The sequence below is a fragment of the Macrobrachium nipponense genome, chromosome 15 (genome assembly GCF_015104395.2).
Source record: "Macrobrachium nipponense isolate FS-2020 chromosome 15, ASM1510439v2, whole genome shotgun sequence".
Lineage (NCBI taxonomy): Eukaryota > Metazoa > Arthropoda > Malacostraca > Decapoda > Palaemonidae > Macrobrachium > Macrobrachium nipponense.
In genome coordinates, this window is record NC_087208.1 from 77,829,903 (window position 1) to 77,842,536 (window position 12,634).

The 12,634-nt window shown below is 35.9% G+C and overlaps 1 non-coding gene across 1 annotated transcript; it reads left to right on the forward strand.

The window, feature by feature from the left end:
* Positions 1 to 430: 430 nt before the first annotated feature.
* On the forward strand, positions 431 to 550 carry LOC135195102 (5S ribosomal RNA). Its single transcript, XR_010310070.1, has one exon. It is a non-coding gene; the product is annotated as a 5S ribosomal RNA (ribosomal RNA).
* The last annotated feature ends 12,084 nt before the right edge of the window (positions 551 to 12,634 follow it).

Below are 12,634 nucleotides of genomic sequence, written 5' to 3' on the forward strand. Positions count from 1 at the left end.
GAGCCATATTCAACCACGGCAGGACTGCTCATAACAAACGGATAAAGATAAATGATATTATCCCTAATATCGAAATAATAGACCAGACAACGGATCTCCGACGTCTGCGCCTGTTAGAAGCACTGCATATAGGGAAGGAGAAACCAAAGTTAAACATCACTCAAGAAACGTTTCTCCTTCCCACCGCCGCCCGGAGGGCAGCGAACAAACCCCCCCCCCCCCCCCCCCCCCCCCACCCCCCCCCCCCCCCCCCCCCCCCCCCCGCCCCCCCCCCCCCCCCCCCCCCGACAATTCCAGATAATCAGGAGCACCCCCACAGGATGATAGGGACTCCTGCTACAGACGGAATTCCTGACGTTCTCCCCCAGTCACACTACTATGGCGCTCGCATGATAGAATCACCGAGACCTTCGACGCGAGATCCACGTCTGCCAACGGCCATACCACGTTGAAAAGCACCGCTTCTCGTCCGATCAGCGAAGTTAAGCAACGTTGGGTCTGGTCAGTACTTGGATGGGTGACCGCCTGGGAACACCAGATGCTGTTGGCGTACGAATTTTTTTTACGGGCTGCTCTGTGAGCAAGAGCCCGTGCTGACACAAGGTCAGCTAAATCAAAAACAACAACAACAGAGATCCACGACTTCGCCCAAGACCGGCCCGACCAATGAGAATCCAACTCAAGGTCCGACCCGCTGTAATTACCGGCCCGCAGATTTTCTTGCTACCGTCCCTTCAACCGACTCGTCCAAAGATCACCTGCGAGAAGATCGAAACTTCACGTGATACCAGCTATACCAGCACCAACACCAGCCCTAAACCAAAGACGACCCCAGCCCGGAACTGAACTACGACTACGGAATAATACCGGCACTGACGACGACCCCTGCTTGACCTGGACGTGATATCCTGTTCTAATAAAAGATTACCTTCAGTTACTCTAAAGCATCGCTGAGCCTGAGAAGCGAATTGTAAGGAAAATAGAAAAAAACAATATATAAAATCAATTCGCTTTATTCTGCAATTCTTTTTAACATAATAATAATAATAATAATAATAATAATAATAATAATAATAATAATAATAATAATATAATAATAGTAATAATAATAATAATAATAATAATAATAATTGGAACACTAGGCACAATCCCAAGATCCCTGAAAAGAAATCTAGAAAAACTAGCTCCAGGACTCATGCAGAAGAGTGTGATCCTAGAAACGGCGCACATAGTAAGAAAAGTGATGGACTCCTAAGGAGGCAGGATGCAACCTGGAACCCCACACTATAAATACCACTCAGTCGAATAGGAGGACTGTGATAGAGCAAAAAAAAAAAATAATAATAATAATAGTAATAATAATGCATTCAATAAAATGGAAATATAATGTAAACACATGGAAATTTAAGGGAGCCAGTTGATTTTAATATCTACGTAACTGTAATACACTGTGAAAGTACTTGTAATCTTTTCATGAAAGCATTTCACAATAAATATTCAGTGTTTATATAAGCCGGAGAAGGTTAGTCAATTCTGCGTAATGTGCGTACGGAGTGAAAAAAGTAATGACCTTTCCTAAAGAGGTTATGGTTTTGTTAGGTTTGTTTGTTTGTTATGAAATTTGATCAAAGATGCGACTCTTACCTGGCAAGTAGTTGTCAGGTTTGGGAAAGATAGGAATGTATAGTTTGTTGAGACGTGAATGTCCAAACGGAAGTTTGTAAATTTGTGCCCTGCGAACGCTCTTCGATGTGAATGCTTTTATATTTGTTCTCAGAATTATTAAAGAAAAGTCTGTTGTTAAGGTGGAAATAATATCGAATCATCATAATGTAAGTAAAATGAAAAAAATTCTTGCATTGCCTCCAGGTCTGTTGCATTGCAATCAGGAGATAACGTTTATGCCAATCGTCGCTAAGTAAGTGTCGAATTGAACATGAATTAATTCGTTCAGTGGTATGCATATTTTCCTCATCAAATTTCTTATGACTCGTTGTGAGTTACTTGTAAATTACTGTTAATAACTTGTACTACTATTTAAGTTGCATTTCTTAGGTCGAATGGCTTTGAAACTTCCACCGTCCCCATTTTAACAATAATTCATGGTTCTGTGTCATTACAGTATACAAACTGTTATCAGATTGCTTTCAAAATAAAATCTCCTCTCTGTGTCAAACTAGCAACACACTTGAAGTAAATCACGTGATACTGAGTAAACGAAAGGAGTAAATAAAAGAAAGTCATGTTGGTTATTTTTATTTATTTTTTATTACTTTTGTCAGTAATCGCTTTCGAAAGGGCTTTGAATGTAGGTTTGCGATTGTGATATAAAAAGATTATGACGTTCAACGGCGCTCAGGAAAGCAAAGAAAATGCAAGGCTTTTGAGGGCTGTTGGTTTAAAAACAAATGTGAGTCCGTAATAATCATTATACTTATGTTATATATGCACATATAAATATATGTACCATTTTTAATGTTTGAATTTTTGAGTGTATATATATATTTATATATATATATATATATATATATATATATTTATTTATTTATTTATACACACATATCTTATTATTGATATAATATATATTAATATATATTGTATATATTTATTATAGATTTATATATATATTTTTATTTATATATTTAAGATTTTAGATTATTATATTCATTTAGATTATATAGATATATATATAGTTTATATAAATATATATATTAATATATTACATACACATATACACCAAACAAACCAAACATTCAAACATAACAAATGTCATGACTTACACTGTAGTGCCAACAATGAAGGCTAGAATGGCAGTTTGAATTATACTTAATTTTCTTCTCTACACAAAGGCATTTTTCTTACTTTAGCACTTAGTCCTGCACATACTCCTCACGCGAGCCCTTGGCCGCTTCCCATGGACTGAGCGGTAGCAACAGATAATTTTTTCTGACATTTTAGTTGAAAAGACCTTCCTCAATTTACACTTTGCTAGATGAGTATTTGTCATTTTTTATAATGCCTAGGCAACACAGATATTTCATACCTTGCGTAAAAATTTCAGGCATTGTATATATTGCCTAGGTATCCATTAGAACACCTGTTTTTCACACATTGCCGCTAACACACACATAAATATAATTATATATATATATATGTAATAATATATATATATATATATATATATATATATATATATATATATATATACATATATATATACTATACATATATATATATATATATATATATATATATATATATATATATATATGATAAACGCTGCGACCAGTAGTATGCATGCATGTATGTAGTATACAATACATACATATATATATATATGTGTGTGTGTGTGTGTGTTTATGTATGTATTGTATACTACATACATACATGCATACTACTGGTCGCGGATTTATCATTTACATATGTAATTGTAATACCGTAAATCGCGGTGCACAACTCGACCTTAAGATTTTTAGCTCAGAATTTTGAGGTAGGCTTATATAAGTCGACTATCGTGGCTACGAGTGGGCAAAAACACACACACATAGTCCGACCGTCAGCTTTAGATATAAGATTTAGTATCATGAGCTGCAACATGATAACCATTTACATTTTCAAGGTATAAGATTTTTTAGACTACAGATAACATTGAAAAAAAGTTAACCCACGAAATAGAAAAGGGAAATCCAACACAAAAGATTGTTACGTCTTGTTAACCGGACAATTGTTTTTTTTTTAAGATTACCATTCTATGATAGATTTAATTAAGCAGTCTTGAACTGAGAGTTATTTAATATTATGGGAAATGTTTTAACTCATCATATGTAAGTAGTTTTGAGTTTATGAAGATACGATCGAAAACCGAACAACACTAGAATGTCTCTTTATTTTATTGCCAACATTTCGTAATTGTCTACAGAATTACCTCCTCACGGCTGCGCTTAAATTAAAGATAAAAGAAAACTTATATTAGTATCTTAGAATTCATCTAAAATATAACAGATTTAGAATGAAATAAATAAAAACACAACCGACCCAGAGGTGAGACAATAAGGAACTAAATGGGCAGATACAACCACAACTCGTACCAACCTTAAATACTCTTACATCTGCAAGTCAATTGCATTAAGCTTAATTTCTTTCTGTCCTGGTTTCTTTCCATTTAGTTCCTTTCTGTCTCACCTCTGGGGCGGTTGTGTTTTTATTTATTTCGTTCTTACTCTTATTAGGCTATATACTTATAAGTTTTTTGCCTTTAATGTACAGCCTTGATGAGGTAATTATGTAGATAATTACGAAGTATTGGCAATGAAATAAGACAGGTTGGTGATGTGTGGTTTTCGTTCGTCTTCCTCTCGATGTTATTTATATATATTATATATATATATATATATATATATATATATATTATATATTATATATATATATGTGTGTGTGTGTGTGTGTGTGTGTGTGTGTGTGTATGTATATGAAAATGTATATGTATATATAATATCTGCTAGTTCCATTTACCAGATATATACAATAACAACCGCCATACAGGGGACACACTAGTATAACACAAGCAATAATTGGAATATAAAATTTTACATTTGTCCATGGGTCGTGTTAGATGAAGTGCTGAATGCATTTCTCAGTCCTGTTCGAATTTTCAATGGATTTCTGGAGAAATCAGCAAGAAAAACGAGGATATCTCTCTCTCTCTCTCTCTCTCTCTCTCTCTCTCTCTCTCTCTCTCCACAACTTGCCTATGTTTTCCAATATGTGCTTTACAGTTGTTCATAAATATAAGAGATTAATCACCCTAAATGCTAAAAATAATTGTTTGAATTGTGTTAAAACGAAAGCTTTAATTGTTTACGCCTCGTAAAGTTAAATGAAAGCTGCAATACGTAGAGTGTTTTACAAAAACCGGTAATACTCGTTTTAGAAACTGTTGCACTGTCATGATATATTCACAATCTTTGTTTATTACTATTTTTATTAGTATTGTTTATTATCGTTCCATCTTGGGTCTTTCTGATTCTTTATTTATTTTGGCATCACAGAACCTCTTTAAGCATAATATATTAGTCTGGTCGAAAAATCAGGATACGTTGTGAGTTAGCCTACTTTGTCTCATTTATTATATGACATACAACTCTCAAAAGACTGCTAACTGACCTCAAAGAAGTTATACTGCTATTTCCTTCCTTCATGGGATCCACAATATTTTACGGAGTGACGTCCAGCTTTAAGAAGATTGCACTGGTAATGTCCAAAAAGTATTGTTTGCTAATTCTGCTACTAATGCCATTAGTCGAGCTAAAGGTCCAGAATGCCTAACATAATTAGACAGGATTTTTTGTCTTTAGAAGACGAGGGACAACGAATGAAAAAGAAAGGATGTGTAAAATGGAATAGAGCGTATTTATTGTGATGCAATTATACAAGTGCATAAAAATTAATGACATTGTATAATTCATTTTGATTCTACAGAATCCTACATAAGTTTCTAGTCAGAACATGAAAGTATCAGATACTTTTCAACATAGTATAGCTGACATTATACATTCTGTAATATTCGAATTGTAAATCCATGAGTAAAATAACTCAGTAGTTTAATAATAAGTCCATGCTTAATAATTTATTGCATGCATCCTTCTAACTTTCAAATATATTACAACCTTCTATCAGTAAATACTTTAATTCCAGTAATCTTTTTGTTTTCCCTGGTACGAATAATTAGTTGTTTTTTTCTGGATTACATCCATCAATTACCTTGATTCACCCCGGTCAGCCATTTGTATAAACTCCGCCTTTAGGTAACCTTTCCTTTTAATTCTTTATACAACGACATCTGAGCTTTTAGCAAATTTCTTTTATTTCATACCAGCATTATGCAGTTCTTCAAAATAATTCCACATCGTCAGAGATTATATAATCATCTGGTAACAGCTCTTTTCACGTAGTAGACAAGTAAAAGGTGGCGCTAGGTTTAATTTGTCTTTCAATGGAGAAATGGACCTAACAGTTTGGAGTCGTAGTTTGCAATAATTCTCTCTCTCTCTCTCTCTCTCTCTCTCTCTCTCTCTCTCTCTCTCTCTCTCTCTCTCTGCTGTTTGGAGTTCATTTCCATTGCTTCTTTTCTTTTGTCTTTTTTCCCTTCGTCAGGAGTCCTTGAGCTTCCTGTAAGAACAAAGGCCCATTCGTTCTCCTTTCTTTCATTCTCTTACTCTTTTTTTTTTTCTTTTCATCTGCTGGGGAGGTCATGAAGATTGTTAAACACAAGACTAAATCCCCATTGTTTGCATTATCTCTACTTTCGTCACTAAACCCGAAGGGGAAACCATGAATTGTTAATATGTTTAAATCAATGGTCTCGTCACCTTCTCAGTAAATTAAACACACTCAGAATCAAGGCTAAGAACGCTAATAAAAATAAAAGAAGCTTTGCGTTCTAATAGGAGATGATTTTAATGGGACGATTAGTCACTACAAAAGGAAAAGATAGGAGAGTCACGGCCACCGAGTAGGCGTTTTTCAATATCGTCCCCTGACAACTTACTGGACATAAGTGTTTCCGATTTCTGACTGGTAGTCTGCCAAGCCTTGGTAATGATGCTTTCAAGCTAGTCGATCGCAGCTGTAGTGACTTGATAATCGCGAAAGTCTCGTAGCATCACGCAACTAATTTGTTATTTATGTTCAAAGTACAAAGACGTAATTCGATTTATATTTAACTTTTAAATTCCAACAATTCAGACTTAATTCGGCTAATTGTTTATGTATATTTTAATCATGCAGGCGTAATTCGTATGTTTTTGTATTTGTATTTTGATTATACTGACTTAATTCGATTCTGTTTTTGAAAACTAAAAAGATTTTGTCTTCATTCACAAGAAAAATTGATAGCCATCGTTAAGTTGAGAGCAGATAGTTATTTCTCTATAAACAAAAATAAACTGACCGCTATTCAGCTTAAACGAAATCTCCTTATATAAAGATGCGAATGTTACCTATTCAAGCCAAGAGGGAAATAGATTACTTCATCCGTTAAGTCTCCTGGAACTAGATAGTAAAGGGGTTCTTATTATTCAGTGGCATTTCATTTATGTCATCTTTGTCGAGGTAAAATTGAAAATGATTATTGAACTTGAGCGAAAACAGTGTAGATAAATATTTTAAATGGGAACATCTGAATAGACTTAACTCAGACTTGCCTTTAGGCAGTCCCGTATCCGATGTGTTCTGCGTCAAACTGTCTATGCGTATAACCTGAAGCAGAAGCAGACTCACTCAGAGAAGGGCAAGTGTGGTTCATTATCATCCTAAATTATATTAAAAAGAAGTCGTTGTTTCATTTACGCTCTTCCGCAACACTTGGAGGCAGTTCAGTAATGGTTCCCGTAATCATATTGCCACACGATCATAATTTCCTTAATATGCATATCTTGTTCAGTTAGAGCATGGGTTGACACATTTGTAAGACCGCATAATAACTATTACACTGTCTGTCCTTTATGCAAATCTATTCCAGACCTGAAAGATTTCCAAAATATTTTGCTGTCGATCCTCTTCCCAAATTCATTTGGATTGAACAAATCCACTCTCATCTTTTCATCTGTGGCCTCTTCTCTTTGGAAGACAGACGCCTCTAATTATTTTCCGCACTGTGGGACTGTAGCTTGAATTTACCTAGTATTTATTGGTTGTGAAAATGGATCAAAATCCATTTTTATAAGGAACAAAATCTGTTCTCTGGTTACCAATTTGAAATTTAAATGCTCTTCACTCTCGTAACATTAGTCATGATGTGGTGGTATGCTACTTGAGTTCATGCCTTCAATTGATAAGTACATCTCTTTCAGTAATATATTGTCTTTTATTTGCTCCTGTTCAGAAACGAATTTTTCAAATCGATAACTTCCCGTTGCTCTCCGAGGGTGCCTCGTTAGAACTATTGTTTATATTATATATATATATATATATATATATATATATATATATATATATATGTATATGTATATATATATATATATATATATATATATATATATATATATATATATATAGCTGTGTATGTTTTTTTTAGTATACACTCTTTCAAAGAATATTAAGACAATTATCCGTGTCTTAATCTTGGACCTAAGAATGTAATATCATATTTATTCGTAGAAGGAAGAGGAAACATCAAGAGGAAAGAGTAAATCATTCGTAATTGATAGATTTGCGGCGGACATGTTCCGAGAGAACGTTTGGTTGCTCTTTAAGTCGAAAATGGCATATTTTATATACTATTTACCCTTAGTATTCACACATTCTATCTTTTATTTATTTTTCTTAATATTGGTGTTTTGACGCGAGCAGAACAGAACTCGCTAATGATTGAGATTAAATCAAAGCAAAGTTTGTTCGTCAAGAGAATTTAATCACCTAAATTTTGTTTTAACGATGAATCCTTGTTTTCATGATGTGTGACATGAGGGTACCATTTCGTTTCAAGGCTGAACGAGGGACTCCGTAGGTCTTGTTACTTTTGTAGCTATGAGGGATAACACAGGTCTTGATTGCTCAGTAGCACTTGCAGTGAGTTTCCAGTGCGTTGTTCCAAACTTGAATCCTTGCACGAAACACGATAGATTTTCACTTGCACAGGATCCTTTTTCCTTTTCAGCTATGGAAAGGATTTTTTCCATAACATTCTTCGCTATTTTGCCCTTTATTAAATTTTTCATTGCATAGTTTTATTCATAGGAAGCTTATCATAGAATATGTTGACATCTCGGCTCTTTCCATCTTAGTGCGTGCATAGTATATAATAATTATAAAAAAATCAGTTAACTCTGTTATAGATAAATGAGGTTCGAATACAGCACATTTTCATGAATCCTTTCATGAATTTGTTAAGATATTGGAAGGGTGGAATACATATGCATCCACAAGAATATCAAGTATCGTTTCGATTGCTATTAAGATTAAATTTGAGATTTGTGAGGAGCGCCAGTATTTCGGGGGTTTGAATTAAGTATTGATATTGCTGTCATAAATTACCCTAAGTAACTAAATAAACCTCGGTGGAAGTTTTGACATCACACCGCTGTCTCATTGTTGGGTTTACCGTCTAATACCGTCAACAACTACATTTACAATGCAAGAATTTCTCAGGCCCTTCCCCCTCACCGGTCAGGGATACTTTGTGGTAATTGTTATCTTATTATTAAAGTGATATACACTCCTGCAGTGACTAGTACATGTAATGGAAGACTGTTGGGATTATACCAGTCCATAGCTGTATATTTGTTTTTTTCTTTTGCCGATGTGTAAAAGGTTACATAAGCATAAGCATAACGTATTTAATTTTTGCTTTACACCTAGACCACTTCATAATTATTGGAGAACGGGCAATATAAAATCAAAATTGAAATTTTGTACGCTTAAAGGTAACGATAACCATAAATGTTATGAGTAATTAAGTGAAATTAAGTCATCTAAATTCAGAACAGCAAAACACTGATAAACATTACTTATGGTTATTTGTAACAGTTTGTGGATAATACGCATGAGGTTCATTTGTATGAAATCAGGAACTGCGTCCCATGTCCATTTGTTGTGTTCTCAATACTCAAGATCTACATATACTAGGCATGTTTCAAAAAATGGATAATTTTTCATTCCATCAATATAGGTCTGACATTCCCAAATATGTCTTGTCAAGTGGATTAATTTCTTGTCACTAAATAATAAATTGGAGTCAAAATACGAGCGCTATCATATAGGAAGATGTGACGTCAAGTCAACATTTCATTAATAACAGAGAATATATTGATAAAAAAAGTGGACTACGAATTGATAAGCATTTATGCATATGGTGAGTATTGCATCATCAGAAGTGAATGCAGGAAGCACACCTACGCTTGCACACACACGATATATATATATATATATATATATATATATATATATATATATATATATATATATATATATGTGTGTGTGTGTGTGTGTGTATATATATATATATATATATATATATATATATGTATGTATGTATGAATGTATATGTATATATGCATATATATATATATATATATAGAAATTCATATATATGTATATATATGTGTATGTGTATGTATGTGTATATATATAAGCCATTCTAGAGGGCTTATAAACAACTTTCCCAAGAATATCTGAACATCTCAGAAGACGCCATGAGGTCGTTAACGGTCATTCTCTCTCAGATGAAGAAAGCGTCACCTACCCCCAACATCCCCCAAAAAGTCCGCTGGGCATGGGCGTCCCTTATAGGGGCACTCATTGGCCAATAGACCTAAGGACAGGTGCCAGACCCAATCATGGCCTAGAAGCAATATATCGGGGGTTTCTGGGGGGTATTGAGGAGAGAGGAAACCAAGCCATCTCCTTGAGGGTCAGTTAGTTAGCCGTCGGTCAAGAGAAGGGAAAGACGCACTTTCCCCTCGTCGCCCTCTGCCGGTTCCTCGCTCGGTCTCAATTCCGCCGGTACTATAGATATTAAGTTCATTTCCCAACTCGGGCCCTTTGTGTAAATTCATTAGAATATAAGACCGGTGTTAAATTAATCACTGAGCGTTTGATTTCTGCATGACCCACAGTAACTTAAGAATCCCACGCGACCCAGGTCGGGGTCATAATTTTGGTGTCAGGTGTGGGGTTCGCTGCGAAGCGCTAATTAACAGTAAATATAGCGATCTGTGGGTCTTTCGAGGCGCGGATTCGGTGACAAATTGTTCAGTGTCTTTATGATCGGAAAATACACGACGGAGCGGTCACATGAAACAACAACACAAAAGGGCCGACGTTGAAGTGATACGTTAAGCAAATTCGAGCTTGCCTTCACGTAACTAAATGTCTAAGTAACGAGCGGTAGATAGCGAAGAAAGTCGGCGTGCGATATTGCAATACCGAGCGTGAGAAATCGTGAAACGGGCAAATACACGCACACACGAGCTGTGCATAAAACGGCCAACAGACTAGAAAAACTGTATGCAGTGTATAAGCGAGGGAAAGACAGAAAGGACGAGTGTCGTATAATTGGAGTGAAGATTTGCACTCCCCAAATAAAGACCAGCCAGACGCTGGTTATGATAGCAAGTGGAAGGAGGTGATCGTCAGCACAGTGATCAGCAGTGCCTTCGCAGAACATCGGCGATGCTAAGAAACGGACCAAAGATGGTGGCCGGCAATGCGCGCCCGCCAAAAGTCTTTCCCGCCAAAGGGAAAGAAGAGTGCCTGGAGTCAGCTGTGTGCGCCCAAGAGAACAGGGGAAACCCTGTTGGGCAGCGGGAGGGATACCAGTTCTCCCCCCCGAAGAGTAGCAGAGTGAGACTGTCGGAGTAGGGGACTCCCCCTACAGGACAGTACACCCCCCTCAAGAGCGGGAATGGGTCGGAAGGAGATGGGCACTTTCCTCCTTCCCCTAGCCCCTCTAGCCGTTGAGGAGACGGTATTCACCTTCAGGATGAATGGGGGAGTGTGAGCTGTAAGCTTCGTCTGGCATAGACCAAGCTGTTGGAAGTTAGAATGATCGTAGAATAAGAAAAGCTGACAGCCGTCGGATGGCGGCTGACGACAGCAAGGGAGTGTAGCAAGACACTCCTCCCCTCCCCTCAAGAGGAAGGGGACGGCGACGTGGAGAGAGGAAGGAGGGTCAGCTGGGATCCTTCCTTGTCACAAGGGACACGAGGAGAGTAATTACTGACCAGCGTGAATAATTGTCAGTGGGGGTCTTTGTGAAGAATTTAAACAGTATGGGTATGAAAATGTGGGCAACCCGCAATGAAACAAGTTTCTTTGGTTTTGTTTTATTCACTGTAGTTTAAAGTTTTTTTTTTTTGTAAATATTATATTATCAAAAGGCTTTGGTGATTAGTTTATTGTTGTTATGTTATTATAGAATAGTTCCTTTTGATATGAATTTTTAATAAGTTATTCAAGTAATTTGTCTGAGAAATTTTATTTTATCAGGAATAACGTAAACAATCAACTAGTGATTTGTCGATTTCTTTTTTTAATCAGATTTGTGTAACTGAACCCTTTTGTGATTTATCTGTGATTGCAGTTTGAGTAATTTAATTACGAATTGTTCTTATTAGAGTCAATGAGTAGTAACCAATTCACTGATATTGCTTGCCATTAATGTTGTTGGAAATTGTTGATGTTTTTTTTATTTTATTTTGTTCATTTTTATTGTTGGTTTCAAGTCCTGCACCTTGAGGGTAGGAGACCAAACCCGCCCACCCCCCCTAGAGCCTCTCCTCAATAGCCAGTGGTTGTCTGAGAACACCACCAATAGTGTTTAATGTTAAATTTATTGTTATTAGTAGTAGTTACCTGGGTGTTGACCTCTGAGATTCTCTAGTAGTTAAACCAGATTGTTATTCTTTTCAAGTACTAATGATACGAGTCCATTTAAGATCACTGGTCAATGCCCGGGTTAGTAAGAGAGAGAAAAAAAAAAATAATTAAAAAAAATGGAAAAATAAATGAATAAATGAGTAAACAAATAAACAAATAAAAAATAAATAAAATAAAATAAAATAACGATAATTTTAGTTAAGTAATAATACAGAAGCTAATGCCATTACAAGGATAATGCCTATCCATTGCCCTCGAT